The sequence below is a fragment of the Capsicum annuum genome, chromosome 3 (genome assembly GCF_002878395.1).
Source record: "Capsicum annuum cultivar UCD-10X-F1 chromosome 3, UCD10Xv1.1, whole genome shotgun sequence".
Lineage (NCBI taxonomy): Eukaryota > Viridiplantae > Streptophyta > Magnoliopsida > Solanales > Solanaceae > Capsicum > Capsicum annuum.
This window is the reverse complement of record NC_061113.1, coordinates 130875110-130888609: the sequence shown is the minus strand read 5'-3', so window position 1 is coordinate 130888609 and position 13500 is coordinate 130875110.

Sequence of the window (13500 nt, the reverse complement as noted above, 5' to 3'; positions counted from 1 at the left end):
GGACATTTCATGATGTAGGGAACTGAATTAGTTTTCCAACGATATAAGATTTGCCTAAATCCGATAACCAGGTAAGAAGTTATGGCTATTTTAAGTTCTAGTCGTAAAACACCATTGTTTGGGCCCTTAGCACATCGCAGAGAAGCGCAATATCACAATTGTCAATTTCCAATGATGCCCCACGATCTTGGCGCATCATGGAGAAGACCAATTACCCGTTTGGCGATTTTTAGTGAGACCTAGCGATACTGGCGCATCGCGCCAGTGGTCAAAATCACAAACATAAGGGGTCCGCAATGGTGGCACATCGCGGAGGGAGCCCATTTCCCATTCGTCCAATTTTCAGTGAGCCACCGCAATTGTGGTGCATCGCGGTGGCCACTTATTCGCAAAATATTGCAATTTTCAGTTTTATTTGAGGGTTTAAAGAGGGTATGTTGGTTATTCTTCCATCCATTAATCCGTCTAAAAATAGAAGATTAAGCATATTTCAAAGCACATTATGCTTTATTCATCATTCCCTCTCAAAGCAAAACCCTAGTTCATCAACTTCCTCCCCAAAAAATCTAAGATTCCTCCATTAATCCTCTAAGAAAATTTAAGATTGAGATTTCTGAATATAAGAGCACTAAGAATTCATTCCCAAAGCATCTATAGGAATCCAAGATTCAAGTTTTCATCAAAGATCATCAATTTAAGGTATGTGGGGTTATGAATAAGGACAATCCTTTCGTCCTTGTGCCCAAAACTTGATTTTATTATAAAATTTATTTAATTTTATGCGTTTTTCTATGAATTTGAAACTAGAGTTTACACTCAATATAACTATTCATGAGATTATGATATTTTCAATGATTTAGAAGTTGAATTACATACCTATGTTCATATTCTTATGCATATTGCTGAAATTTCCATATTTTAAGATAATTATGAATATTTTTGTTATCAAGAATGAATTTTGAGATGTTTTAATATGAGATTGATGCTTGGGTCAATAGACCCCATTTAAAGATTGTTGTTTCAAAGAATTGTTGTGCTATAAGCACTCCATGATTAGAATGCTTTCAGATTATTGAGAAAGATTTGACCTTTTGGTCTCAGAACAGATTTAAAATTCACTTTACAGATTCATATTACAGATTTATAGTTGGTTTTCATTATAAACCATTAGATTACTTTTAAAGTGGATTTTTCTTGAGATTTTGAGCATGAGATTGGGAGAAGTATTTACCACCGAGATGGGTATGTTACTACGGTTTCATACCCCAAAACTACATGCCAACGTAGGATTTAGATTATTCTCACTTCTACGTGGATAACTAAGATTGTGATCATTGAGATAAGATTGTTTTATTCCGATAGCAAGGGTAGAACAACCCTAACCTTATAGGGTCTAGTCGTGGGACACCATGGATGCTCACATGGTGTACATGTCGGTTAGAAGAACCTCCCAAATATATGTTTCCCACTCTTAAAATAGTTCTAATTATTTAAAGTCTTGAGATAAAGTGTTTACTATGTAGAATAAGTTTTAGACTTCTTTTAGCCTATATGGTTTGAGAACAAGAACAAAATACAGACTTTAGAACTACGTGAAATGACTCACAAAATTCATACTACATGTTTTACTATTCATGATTTATGATTTCTAGATTTCAGATTTACTCAAGCTATGTGAGTCATTTACATTTAGCATGCATGATTTGATAAACTGTGATGGTATTTTACTTATTGCATACACCCCAATATACTCAGTACATCCTTAAAGTACTGATCCACATATATGTCCATGTGCAACATTGTATCATAATATAGGTTCAGGTGTACAGTCTCAACAGTGATAGTGATTTCTGAGCATCTCATCTATATCCCCCGTAGTGGTGATTCCTCATAGTTCGAGGACTTAGCTATTCATGTTATCATTTTATTATTAGATATTTTAGTTTAGTTCGAGTCAGTTGGGGCCTATCCCAGTGACTCTCTATATTCAATTAGTAGAGGCTTGTCGGACTACCAGATTCAGTCTTAGATTTCAGTTGTCGCATTCAGACTTTTCAGTATTTGTTTAATCAGATTGATGAGATTAGTACTTTCAGATATATTCAAATTATTCCAATAGTTTTCCACATTTTATCATGATTTTATACTTATATTTCTCCATGTTGAGATTCAGATGTATTAGAAGGCATCCAGGGTTAGCTCAGGACTACTTATAGTTTGGAGCACTATCTGGCATCCCAGGAACTAGATTTTGGGGAGTTAGAAACTTGATATCAGAGCCTAAGGTTTAGATTATCCTAGGTAGTCATACAAGTTGCGTTACATAGAGTCTTGTTCATCGGTGTGAAGTGTACCACATCTATAAGCAAGAGGCTATGTTGCATTTTAGGAAAATCCTCTTTTTCTTTCATAATCCATCGTGCTTATAGCTGTCTCTATCTGCTATTAAATTATGATCTCTTAAGATAGAATATGTCTCCCCCCAGAGCTAATGCCCGTAATAATGATAACCAACTGCCTTAGGCCACAGATCCTTTGAATGAGAATATGTTATTTGTAGAGTTTCGGGTAGCTTTTCAGGCGCTAGCCCAAGCTGTGACTGTTAATATTCAAGGTAGTCGTTAGGCTGTAGTCCTACCTCAGAAGGATGGGGCTTTAGCTGCAGTCAAAATTCGAGACTTTATGAGAATGAACCCGTCAGAATTCTTTGGATCGAAAGTAGGTGAGGACCTACAACTGTATCGTAATAAGGTGAAGAAGATCACCCAAGTAATACATGTTACTGAGGAAGAGAGTGTAGAATTGGAATTCTATAAGCTGAAGGATGTTGCTTATGATTGGGTAATGATGTGGAAGAAGAGTAGAGGGGAGAATATAGCTCCCATGACTTGGCAAATATTTCAGGATGTGTTCTTAGACAAATTCTTCCCACTTGAGATGAGGAAATCTGAGATAAAAGAGTTCATGAACCTGAGGTAGGGCTCTATGACAGTGAAGGAGTATTGCCTCAAGTTCAACCAGTTGTCTAAGTATGCCCTAGATCAGATGGATGACCCTAGGCCAAGCATGAGTAAGTTTGTGACCAGTGTATCTGGATTGGTAGTTAAAGAATGTAGAACTGCTATGCTCAATAGAGACATGGATCTTTCTAGATTGATAATGCATGCTCAGTAGATTGAGATAGAGAAAAAAAAAGAGAGTAAATAAGAGGGCTAGAATAGAGCAATTTGATTATGGTTAGAATAGGTCGGTGTGAGGAAACCGTTCGTAGTTTCAGAATTGTTCATCTATGCCAGCGCTATATTCAGCTAGAGCTCTCACTCCTAGTGGTAGGCAGGAGTAGTGGGATGAGTCTTCTATGTCTAGATCCTAGAATAGTATAAGTGGTAAGCCTAATCGTCCCCCATGTGCTAAGTGTGATAAAGATCATAGAGGTAAATATTTGTGGGGTCAGAAAGGTTGTTATGGTTGTGGCCAGGAGGGTCACGATATTAGAGACTGCCCATATGCTAGACAGGGAAATAGAGGTGTTCGTCCCCAGACTCAGGCTAACAGTACTCCAGCTCCTCTAACATATAACAATTGTCAATTTTTAGTGATGCCCCGCGATCTTGGCGCATCACGGACAGACCCAATTTCTCATTTGGCAATTTTTAGTGAAACCTCACGTGCCAGTGGTCAAAATCACAAACATAAAGGGTCCGCAATTGTGGTACGTCGTGGAGGGATCCCATTTCCCATTCGTCCAATTTCCAGTGAGCCACCACGATTGTGGTGCATCGCGGTGGCCACCCTATTCGTAAAATGTTGAATCGCTGTGGCCACCCTATTCGCAAAATATTGTGATTTTTACTTTCGTTTGGGAGTTTAAAGAGGGCATTTTGGTCTTTCTCCCAGCCCCCAATCCATCCAAAAATAGAAGATTAAGCACATTTCAAAGCACATTATGCTTTATTCATCATTCCCTCTCAAAGCAAAATCCTAGTTCATCAACTTCCTTTCCAAGAAATCCAAGATTCCTCCATTAATTCTCCAAGACAATTCAAGATTGAGATTTTCTAATACAAGAGCACTAAAAATTCATCCCCAAAGCATCTATAGGAATCCAAGATTCAAGTTTTCATCAAAGATCATTAATTTAAGGTATGTGGGGTTATAAACAAGGCAATCCTTTCGTTCTTGTGACCAAACTTGATTTTATTACAAAAGTTATTTGATTTTATGTGTTTTCCTATGAATTTGAAACTAAAGTTTATACCCAATATTTCTATTTATGAGATTATGGGATTTCCAATGATTTAGAAGTTGAATTACATACCTATGCTCATATTCTTATGCATATTGCTGAAATTTCCAGATTTTAAGATGATTTATGAATATTTATGTTATCAAGAATGAATTTTGAGATGTTTTAATATGAGATTGATGCTTGGGTCAATTGACCCCATTTAAAGATTGTTGTTTCAAAGAATTGTTGTGCTATAAGCACCCCGTGATTAGAATGCTTTCAGACTATTAAGAAAGATTTGACCTTTTAATCTTAGAACAGATTTAGAATCCACTTTACATATTCAGATTACAGATTTATAGTTGGTTTTCATTATAAACCATTAGATTACTTTCAAAGTAGATTTCTCTTGAGATTTTGAGCATGAGAGTGAGAGTAGTATTTAGCACCAAGATGGGCACGTTACTACGGTTTCATATCCCAAAACTACGTGCCAACGTAGGATTTAGATTATTTCCACTTCTATGTGGATGACTGAGATTTTGATCACTGAGATGATATTGTTCTATTTCGATGTCAAGGGTAGAACAGACCTAACCTTATGGAGGCTAGTCATGGGACACCATGGATGCTCACATAGTGTACATGTCGGTTAGAAAAACCTCCCAAATAGATGTCCCCCACTCTTAAAATAGTTTTAATTACTTAAAGTCTTGAGATAAAGTGTTTACTATGCAGAATAAGTTTTAGACTTCTTTTAGCCTATATGATTTGAGAACAAGAACAGAATACAGACTTTAGAACTAAGTGAAATGACTCACAAAATTCATACTACATGCTTTACTATTCATGATTTATGATTTTTAGATTTTAGATTTACTTAAGCTATGTGAGTCATTTACATTTAGCATGCATGATTTGATAAACTGTGATGGTATTTTACTTATTGCATGCACCCCAATATACTCAGTACATCCTCGAAGTACTGATCCACATACACGTCTATGTGCAATATTGTCTCATAATGTAAGTTCAGGTGCTCAGTCTCAGCAGTGACAGTAATTTTTTAGCATCTCATCTACATCCCCTGCAGTGGTGAGTCCTCATAGTTCGGGGACTTAGCTATTCATGTTCTCAGTTTATTATTAGATATTTCAGTTTAGTATGAGTCATCTGGGGTTTGTCCCAGTGACTCTCTAGATTCAGTTAGCAGAGGCTTGTCAGACTATGAGATTCAGTCTTAGATTTCAGTTGTAGTATTCAGACTTTTCAGTATTTGTTTAATCAGATTAATGAGATTAGTACTTTCAGATATATTCTGATTATTTAGATAGTTTTCCGTATTTTATCATGATTTTATACTTATATTTCTCCATGTTGATATTCAGATGTATTAGAAGGCAGCTAGGGTTAGCTCAGGACTAATTGTAGTTTGGAGCACCGTGTGGCGTCCCGGGAACTAAATTTCGGGGCGTTACAACTTATCCCCTCCCTCAACTATCTTGTTAAAATTGAAAGGCTAACTAAAAGATTCGCCATGATAAGAATTACTGTGTGATATCTCTTTCTCATCCATTTACATGAAATCTTTAGCTATTGCCTTTTCTTTGATTAGTCGTGTGAATGATATCAGCGGTGTAAGTTCAAAAGTATTTTAACATGGCTTTTGTATCTTGTCATTGGATTTTATCTTCGTAGAAACTCAAGACTATTAGTATTACTTGTTGATTTTATTTTTCCAATAAGCTACCATGAATAGATAAGTAGTTTTGAAGTTGAGATTTAGGGTAACATTTTCTCTTTAGGAGAGATAACTTTATTAATTTGGACCAAGTGAGTTAAGTATCGCAATAGTTCAAAATGGTTTTTATTTTCTGTTTAGTGTGCTAAGCTACTGTGTGATTAAATGCCTATGCCTATGGAAATGTTTCCTCCTCAATCTGCTCGTTTCTGGTTCATCTAAGTCACATTTTACTTATAATTAATTAATTATGCGAAGACCATTTAAAAATAAAGAAGCTTTTAGAAAAATTAAAGAATCTTTAATTAGTAATTATTCAGAATATATAAGTCTAAATAAAACAAAAGAAAATCCACAAAAACTAGCCTACTTAATTACATTAATATCTAGTATTGAATCAAAATTAATAACACATTTAAAATCCAGAAGAATGAAACATATACCACCTAATTATGATAAAATTAGATTTAGATATCCACCAAGATATTATGAATATAATTTAAAATGAATAAAGTACAACAATATAAAGAATTAAAACAAATTATCTCTGAAAAACGTAAAGAATTAAAAATAAGAATAAAAAGACTACATTATAATATATTTGCCGGAGTTAGTAAAAATTCAATAGATACACAAAAAGATGAAATATCAAAATTAGAATCACAAATAGATAGTTTAGAATATGTATATCAACATGACCTATTCACAATAAAATGAATAAAGAAGAATTTATAATAGATGAAAAAATATATGAAAACTACGAAGGATCAAAAATAAAAATAGTATTTTCTAATCTAGGACGAAGATATAAGAAAATAGGTGAACATTTATATCTAATGTTAGAAAAAGAAGAATTAAAATTAGAAGATAAATTAACAGCAATGGTAAGAATAGAAAAAGAAAATGAAGAGATAGATAGGAAAAAAGAAATAGAAAAAATAAAACAACAAACTACGGAAGATACACCAATAGAATTATATTTAGCAGACGATAGAATTATAAAACCTATAGAAAAAAGCATAATAACTGCCGTAAAAGGAAATCTAATATACCAAAAATTTAAATTTATAATAAGTGTAAATTATTCAGTAGTAGTAACAGATAGGAATATAGATAAATCATTAGTATTATATTGGAAAATATCAGAAATAGAATTAACCCCAGGAAGTAAAATATTTACAGCAAGATGTAAAAATCTATATGTATTAACAACAAAACGTAAAATAACAGGAAAAAATAAGATTAACAAAATACAAATAGAAAGCCCATTCGAACAAATAGTAAAAACAATAGATTATAATGATTATACCTATAGAGACATAGATACAGAAGAAAATTTAGAAATAGTAAATGATAGAATAAGTACAACAAAAAGAATAGCTAATGAAAAGCCAGAATCATCAAGCTCATCAAAAAGAACAAGTTTGACATTTTCTTATTATATCGATATTGAATTTTACTAACCTTGTATTTATTTGAATATGTATTTTGGTGTGGCTTGATTGAATTTGAATTAACTTTATATTTATTTAGTTTTGTTTAGCTTCAAAATATCTAGAATTAGTTTCCTTCGGGTAATCTTTTGTAAATTTAACGTCTATAGGTATAGTAGCACATATTATTTAACCATTTATTTTACATTCGCCAATTGATAGTTTTTTAATAAAAGAAAATTTTTGGTCTCAAGCATAAGTCTAAATAGCTAGTTGTCTTTTAAATTTGTTCAAAAGAATAGCATCAGTTTCCTTTAGTCTTTTACCTCGTCTGAATTGACATTTTTAAGTAAGTCACTAAATGATTTTAATTAGTCACCCATTTTGTTGTTTTTTAATTTTTACAAGTAACTTGCAATTAAAATGTGATTTTTATTCCATATTTCTTTCTTAACTCTATTTCAAGTTTTTATCAGATTTTCTAAAGTCTCTGAAGCACAAGATATACATATGTCATTACGCTACCGTATACGAGGTATATTTTATTACTATTATTTTATGATTATATTATTGTTTTACTACTATAATTATCAAATTATTATTATTTATACATTTTATCAACTCTATTACATATATACATTTCACTATTACAATTTATCTCCCATTTAATTTCTCTCCAATGGAGTTATACGAATTAAATTAACCTTTATATTTTTTCATACATCCTTAATAATACATATATTCATATTTATAATATATAAATTCACTTACTTTGAAACTGTACTTTCTCTACTCTAAAATGATTATTCACACACACAACCTCATGCACTTTTGAACATATTTCTTAAAAAATCATACGACTTTGTACCTTTTTAACATATGTAATATTACTACTCTAACATATGTAATATTACTACTCTTTCTTTTCTCTATTTCGGAAATATATATATATACTTAGCAATAATTTTACTACTCCCTCATATATGATAGCATTAAATCTTATATACCTTTGATTTCTTATCATTAAAATAATAATAATAGTAATAATAATAATAATAATAATAATAATAATAATAATAATAAAAAATACTTTTTCCAAAATATTCTTCCTAAAGTGAGTTTAAGGACTATCTTCGGATAGGCTCTCAGAGGTGCTTAACACCTTCACCTCGAGTAACCAAAACCCTTACTCAGAATCTCAAATGTTTTCAAAAGGCTAAAACTAGAGTTTTTACATAAAAATGCATTTTCCTAATTTTTTCTAAAAATTTAGGTGGCGACTCTAAAAATGAATTTTTTTAAAAAACAGAGAGTCACAGGGATCATCACATGTTGTGTGCTATTTTGTCAGTTCGAAATAAGGTGTGACAACGTGGCGACTTTGATGGGGTTATAAACTTAGGTTTTTACCTTAGCAGACTTAGTTTAGGATTATTGTTCTTTTTATTTTGTTGTTTTCTTTACCCGCACTTATATCCTGCTTTGTGTGAAAAGACGCAAACCAAATTCAAACTTGCGTTCCTTATTTGTTTGATCAGCACTACTTGTTACTACTTTATCATTTACATTTTTCCTATCGAGTCTTTGAATGTACACAGTTCACTCACTATGGTTAACACGAGGGGTGTCCCACACTCCTCCAAACCTTCTTTGGATTCTTTTAATTTCAGAGTTGGTGCAATTAGGTTAGTGCACCTTCTCGTTGCTATTCAGTCCTACTCTCAAACGTTTAAGAGAAACTCTTACTCTAGAAATAGGTCATGTTGCATACACCATAAGGGGGACGGTCCAAGGTATCGTCTCCACAACTAGGGAGCCACCCTTTTGTCAGAAGGTTATGAACCTTTATGACATACTTTGTGTTAAAATTAATTCAGATAGTCCAAAAATTGAACATTAATGGATTCAGAATAATTAGATGACTTTCTTTTGATCTCGTTGGTGGACGTGGAGTATTTGCAAAACTCTGCTTTCATTCAACACCATTTTCAAGTTGATAATCGTAAAGCAATACCCAAACTCGCCAACGTTTGTCAACTCTTTCTCAAAATACAAAGCATTGTTACAACTCTGCTTCACCGAATGTCTTTCTCAACGTCCATAAAAGGCCAGTGATTTTTCGTTCGACTTTCTCTTCAAGTCTACACATATGGAATACTACTAAGACTTCACCTATGTCTAACATTTTTTTTAATCCAGAAGGGCATGGAACACCATCAACTATTCTTCCGATGTCCGATTCTCTCTTTCTAGTCAACAAACAAAGAGTATTTTCTGAAACTCCACATTTACCTAACACCTTTCTTTATGACAATTAATGTAAAATTATTATTCATCTCCACTAACTTTTAACTCTTTCCAGCTAATGAGAGTAAAATATCACCAATACTCTTCTTACATTCGGTATCTCTATCACAAGATGCTCATTTATCAATAATGAGACTTGAGATACTTTGTTTTCGAAAGCACCATTTTATATTATTCTTACAAATTCATACTGATTGTACTTCTTGGTTACCATCATCAAAGCCTTTTTCGGTCACACTTGTTGGATAAATTCCCTTTTTATGGAAATCCAAAATGTTCTAAATCTTAAATGTGTTAAAATCTAGATTTATTTGTGTCAGTTTGTATGGACGTAGGTCTACCTCTGTCAAAAAAAGGATCTAAAACATAGGACACATTTACTTGACATTTTTCGAATGTTCTTATCTAACAACGTGAACTAACATTTTACTTTTCATTTATTTTTTGCATTTATCTTTTTATTCCCCTACAGAGGCTGATTGTGTTGATCAATAGAACTAGCAGACTTAAGCTATAAACCGAGAATGAACACCAATGTCATCAACCCAACTAGAAATGTTTCAGCACTAGCAAACATATAGGGACTTTCAAAAGACAAGATGATACAAATAAAGACGAACGTATTCTTCTTGTGGAGAAAAAACTCGAGACGTTAAGAGAAGAACTACACCAAGGAAAGTCCCCACATATCCATCCATGACTACTCTACCATACCCTCCTCTTTTTACATCACTAGGAACTCCGATACCTGAACACTATCCGTCAATGGAACCTCCCGCAACAGCTATTGGCTTAGCAAATCCATCATCCCATTCACACCTATCAACTCCAAAAAATTTCTTCATTGTACCCTAAGTTCCAATATTATCGCCTCTGCTTATAATATTCGACAGAAAAAAGATGTTATCTTTCAAGAATAATATATTTCTCTAATATTCGTGACTGAAACACCTGCCTTCACCATACCTACTAAAAGTGGGTTTTCGATGAATATAAGGACAAAAGAGAAAGACGACATAAGCATAAATGAGCCTCATAATCTAAAATGAACGATGAAACACCTCTAAGAAACTCAAGGCAGCGAGCGTTTGGACTATGAAGATTTATGCATTTATCCAGATGTTGATTTACTAGTCGAGTTCAAGCCACCTAAGTTTGACTTATTTGATGGAACCGGCGATCCCCATACCATTTAAGAGCATATTATGATAAATTGGTCGGTATTGGCAAATATAAGAAGCTCATAATGAAGTTTATTAGAACCTGCATGGAGAGGCTCTCACTTGGTACGCCAAATAAGACCCTCGTTATTGGCATAAATGGAGCGACATGACTAAAGGCTTTATGAATCGTTTCAAGTTTAACACAGAAATCACACCTGATTGACATTCCCTCATTAGTATACATAAGAAACCCTCCGAATCATTCCATGAATACGCTTGACAATGGAGTACTGAGGCAGGAAAAGTCCAACCACCAATGGAAGAAAGTAAATTGACGAAGTATTTTATCCATAGTCAAGAAAGGGTCTATTTTGAAAGGATAATGTCCAAGTTGAGGCAGAAGTTTGTCGATTGCATCAAAATGAGGAAGTTTATAAAAGAGGCAATTAACTCTTAAAAGATCAAGTCGACAAACAGCTCGAGCGAATTTACTCAGTTGGAGTTCATCAAAGGGGCTAAGGTGGAGAATGAAGAAGAAATATTTGTTGTGATACCGGACGACTCAATACCTGAATCATCCCAATCACTTCAAAATCTGGATAACGAACTAATGCAAATATCGGGTCACAAGGTACATCATACCTACAATATCCAACAAAATCACCTTCAACCTTGAACTCCTACATACCAAAATCCACCACAACTATGTGTACCAATCCAACTGTCAGTTCACCAAAATCAGAGACCTTTTGCGCTAAGACAAAATCCGAAGGGTAAGTGCAATCGAAGTTGCACTAAATTTATTGAACCATTGATACTTTTGTTTGAAAGACTGAGAGATGTAAATTTGTTGCAACCCGAGCTGGGGAAGATTCCTAACCTATTACCTAGATGGTTCGATGAAAGAAAATGATGTGCTTTCCACTCTGGAGTTCAGGGGCACGATACTAAAGATTATAATAGGTTAAGGCACAAAATAGAGTATTTGATCAAGACAGGGGCAATCCAATGTATCGTAGTCAAACCAAATGCAAATAATGATCTGTTGCCCAATCAAAGAGCGTATATGACATAAGAAACACCATCATTCGCATCGGGCCAACAGAAACTCTTTTATGAAGCACTTTGTAGAGAATGCTCGTTTCAGCAGATATAGATAAGAGAAAATTTTCAAAAGTTGATCAACTCAGAAGCTGCCAATAGTGTCCTACACTCAAATCTATGTTTTAAATAAGATTCACTCTAATTGCCATATAATAGAACTATGTTTTGACCTGATTTCTCACGGTGAGATACATAGGCAACCCTCGCTAGGTTCGATTATACTTAAGTAGAATCATTTTCTCTTTTGTAATTGGAACTACGTGTGACCTGATTTCCCTTAGTGGGATACGCAGGCAGCCTGCATAAGGTTCGATCCTTTTATAATAAAAAATTCCATAATCCCCTAACGACGATCAAAATTTGAATATGATGATAACTAGAAAACTTGACACGTTCCATCAAGGACGTCCTGAGATATGCAACAAAGAATCGTTGAGAAAGTCTCTTCAAGAACCTAGGGAAATTTTTGGAGAATGCTCCAAAACAATGAAGAAATGGTCCAAATTCACGTCAAGGCTAGGACATTCAACTCAAAAGTTTTACAATCAAGGTTGATTCATACCAAATAATGCAAGTCATCACTAAAGTTGTACGGTAAGAACGAAAAATAAATTCTCTACAATATCGGAAGAAATGCACCAAGGATCAATATAAAAGACACTCAAACCACTTGACACGAGGATCTTCTCTATAAATATTGTTGGAAAATACTATTAATTCAAACTCTTTAGGATCACATTAACAATCAGTGTAGGATTGACTTACTCATTACATCGGTCATAGGGGGTTAACTGAATCTTCAGATGGCTCGTGTCTATTTAGAAAATGAAAAGGAAGTCAAATAACAAAGGATGATAATCTATACCCATAATCCCGAGGAGAATTTCCAAAGAAGAGATATTCTAAAAAAGTATTCAAGTTTGGATTACGACTAATATCTCATTCGTGAAAAGACATCTAAATTGGCCAGTAATGTGACCACATAGTGGACCCAAAAAGAGTTCATCTATGAAGATGCCCACAAGATAAAGAGACCATCAAAGAAGTGCCCAAAGAAATATTCAGAGTTTAGTAAGGAAGACTCGTGCATATAATCAAGCCTCTTGCTTCCACCAAAATATGAGTCATCGAGACTACATGTGAATATATTTTACACAATATGTTCACTTCTCTCCCGCTCAAAACCATGCCATGAAGGAAGCAACATTGAGATACAAATCTCAAAACTTTGATTGACTCCAATAACTTACAAGAGTATCAATCGAATTAAGGAATGTTTTTATACTAATCCAAAAGCGATAGGACATTGAAGATTCTTATATAAGAGACACTGCTCGAAAATAACTATATGGGCCTTTGAAGGCAAGCTCATAATTATCAACCTTACCATTCTCCACCCACCCGCCCTTATGGACAAATTTCTTAATTCTCCTCATGCAAAACTATGCTTTGACCTGATTCCTATTCTAGGATACGTAGGCAGCTTGAGTCATGCTCGGTCATATCAATAAAATATTATTTTAT